The sequence below is a fragment of the Phalaenopsis equestris genome, unplaced genomic scaffold (genome assembly GCF_001263595.1).
Source record: "Phalaenopsis equestris unplaced genomic scaffold, ASM126359v1 Scaffold000840, whole genome shotgun sequence".
Lineage (NCBI taxonomy): Eukaryota > Viridiplantae > Streptophyta > Magnoliopsida > Asparagales > Orchidaceae > Phalaenopsis > Phalaenopsis equestris.
Genome location: NW_018165280.1, coordinates 4,253,688 through 4,257,620, shown reverse-complemented (window position 1 = coordinate 4,257,620; position 3,933 = coordinate 4,253,688).

Genomic DNA, 3,933 nt, shown 5'->3' with positions numbered 1-3,933 from the left:
GATCCAATACTTTTGTCTTGAAGGACACATGAGCACGTGTGTCTCTAACAAATCTACCGAATTGGGCTAGGTTCTATGGTGTCAACTTGTCTTGTGCTTCTAGAAAAAGGCGGCGGCCCAATGACGATCGATGTCGCTCGACTAGAGAGCTATGAAATGTTAACTTTGACAACTTTTAAAATATTCATCAACTTGGAAATCAGTGGAAATCACGTCTTGGTTTGCAAATTTACCCATAAATTGCAATGTATCATGGAGGGGAATAGACTAGATCAGTCAGACCTAGAAATTTCACCACCATATCATTCGAAAAGTAAAACTTATTTCGAAGCAATATCAATACATTCTCTGTAAGTGTAGATATCGACTCCTCGAGATTCCAATAATTTATCTTATTTTTGGGGGACAAGTTTCACATGCATCGACATCTCAGACGCTAAAAATCTATTCCAAGGAGTATAATAGCAACAAAAAATAACTCGAGGGGTTGCACTACACCAATACAACAGGAGGCACAACGAATGGATAAAGGAACTCCCGGGGTTACAACACACCAACGCAGAAGGAGGCACAACAAGTGGCCAAAATAATTCTATGGGTCGTGTAATGCCAACATAGATGGAGGAACGACGACATGACGAGATTCTAGACACTTTAGTGGGGAAGTGTGCCTTCTACATCTTCCAATGGCTATATTTATAGAAAAAAAAAAGTTATGAAAATTTGACCTAAAACAAAAAGAAAACAAAAACATTTACCCCTAAACTACTGCAGATGTGGGGGGCCTTGCCAACGTGCACACACAAATGAATGCAAATGCAGGCGCACAACATTTGTGACTCGCTCCGTGGGTCAGCCACTTCGACCTAGTCCCCAATCTTTAGCTTGCTGGGCCATAATGCCAGGATAGCTCAACCGCTTGTCGCCCATGTCCTTGGCCCGACCTGTCTTAACCAGCCCTCCAACCACTGTTGTCGACCTAACCTGACCTGGTTAGCCCACACAACCGCCTCCAATGGCCCGACCTGGCATGGCTGGCCCATGCACTTGTTGTTCCCTTTGACCATCAACCCTTGTCAGTCGCTATTTCCGACCGTCAAATTTTATGGAAATTTATGTTATTTATTTATTTATTATTATTTTGTTTATTCTCAGATAATACAAAGTAAATCACCTAAAAGTAGGGGGCAATTGATACATAATTAACAAATTTAATCATTTAATAAGAATCTCGAGGTATTTTTTGAGCAAGAATTGTTTTGATTCAAATTAAAAATAATATAGACCTTCAATTTTAGCAAACTTATAGTCAAATTGCCCGACTTGACAAGAAGAACCAAATCATACCAAAATTGGTCTAAGCCAAGTTCAACCAAGCTCGAATCAAGCCATTTAACTAAATTCAGAAACTTTGGGTTGTTGATTGGAAGATCAAATGAACTCCAAATTCGATATGCTTATAATAAATCGAGCATTTATCAAATGAGCCTTACCTAATTTCAAGATCATAAAAAAATCCCCTATGATCTAGGGGAATCGATATTGGTCATTCGATCGGGTAATTATGGGAGTTACTCGCTAAATGACAAAATGCCCCTTTAGTGGAGCTTATATTCTCTTCAGTTGAGGGGGGAGGGAGGTGCGAGAACAATGAGACCATTTCCGGTATTGTTCTGGGTTGAAGACCCAACAATAACTCCTAACCTTCATACCCGCCAATTACAACTCATCAATCGCCTTAAACTATATATATATTATTAGTTCACATTTAAATAAGAACAAAGTGCATATGGTTATAAGTATGAAACCATGCTTAGCGTAGTTGGGAAGAGGCTGTTTTTTCTCCATGTAGACTGTTCAAGTTCACAGAATTATATATATTTTGCTACTGCAGGTTGAGGCCCATTCTGGGTTGGCAGGTTCATGTAGTGTGACGGGTCCGTCGAAGAGGAAGAAAAAAGTTTTCCCCGATTGTTCAAGTCATCTTGTTTTGTGTCGTTGTTGCGCTTTTTAGAGAAAGAAGAAAGTTGTGCCCAATATGCTTAGCAGGCAAGCAACGAGTATTTTGGTTCTTTTTGTAAACTCAAAGTCACTAGCTTACTTAATAATCACCTTAGTATTCTCTTTCCAAAGAGCCCTTTACTTGAATCATCAGAACCATTCAAGAAGACGATGGATCGGAAAATGAGGAACGTAAGAGAAAAACTAAGTAGATAAATTGAGAAAGAACATAGAGAACTTATGTTGGGAATAATCTTGTGTGATGGGTCAAGAGTTTATGTCTAGAACGAGATCGGACTAAGAAACCTTACAACATGTCATCTACGAAGTGGATCCTTACATAAGAAAACACATAACTAGATAACAAACAAATTTTTTTTTTTTTTGTTTTGAGCTCAAGAGCACCTCCAAAGGGAAGTATCCCGTTTGGTTAATTACATCCTAGGAGATGTCAAAGAATACTCTCGATTAAATGAATCTTGCTTACATTTAAGTGACAACTAGTAAAGGGATGTATCAAATGATGGTTATCTCATAGAAGTGTCTTGATGCTTTATGAGCTCACACTAATCCATAAGGGCAGAGATCGAGCCTCTCACGATCCCAAATAGAAAACGACTCATCGACGACCATGGCCTATGAAATAACCAAGTTATCCCATAGGGTCAACACTATGCTTTCAGACCTAATCGGGCTATAAGGGTAGATAGGAAATCACCATATCTCAAATAAGTGGTTGTTATCCGTAATCAGGTTATACGAGATGACATTGACAAAGCATCAAAGGAGCAACATGGCTCAAAGTGGGTATAAAATGAAAAGGTAGATGAATCTTAATTGGGTAGAGATAGTTGGGTCAGGATACCAAGGATCTATCATCCTAGGCTATTAAGACCCTAAGTCTACCTGGTCGTGAAGGTTGTCGGCCCAACCCGACCAGAGACCCTTTGTCAGCAATCCATGAATTGTGTCGTCCAAGCAGAATTTTGTAGCACTATGCTCAAGAGAAGAAAACTCTTAGTCCTATGACTTTTTGTGGGTAGAGCAAGTAGTGATGGGAGTTATACCTACTAAAGTGGCAGGGAAGCCGCTGAAGTGGAAAGAAAATAGAGGTAAGACTACAAGGCCGAGACACTCTCACAAATGACTTATCCTCCGTCTGGGTTGGGGAAGCCTCTAACACCCTAAGTCGCTAGGTAACCACTTAATTAGAAATCTTATGCTTGACCCAATAAGCTGAAGAAGCACGGGGACTTCTCCTTGAGACACACAAAATGATGCAGTTAGCTAACAAGTCCTAATGTGAAGGCCCTATTATGAATAACTTGGGTTAGATCTATGCTATGCAAATAGTTTTAAATCTGGCCCGAAGGTATGCAAGAAAGTAAACATAGGTTTTGAAAAGTTAGGATGTTTTTAACCTAAATTTTAATTAGTTTCAATATTTTATTAAGCTTTTGTAGAAGAAGTTAGAGCCTAAATTACATTCATGTTGAGCCTAGACATGTCATAACCAAAGAAAGTGTAAATGACCTGTAGAAAGTAAACAAGCTAAGTACAAAGAATAAGAGGCCGAGTGTCGCTAGGTTGACAAAATATCTTAGAAAAGGAAAAAGGTGGTTAAACTCCACATATACACATATGGTCATAATGCTATACATCAAATAAGATTTAGAAATAAGGTACGGGACACGAGTTTGCTGCTCCTGGTCCCTGTCACGTAGTTCTACCTATTAGACACCTTGAAATCCGTGCTCGTACATTATTTTTAACACAGACTTGAGCCTATTGGACTCTAAAAAGTACATAAAAAATTCTAAGAAAAGATTGGACATGCATGAAAATTAGGTTAGCAAAAAAGCTATCTACCTGCAACGTAGTGAACCATGTGTCGTAAGAGGGAGACTAAACAACACCTGTAGAAACTGTGTT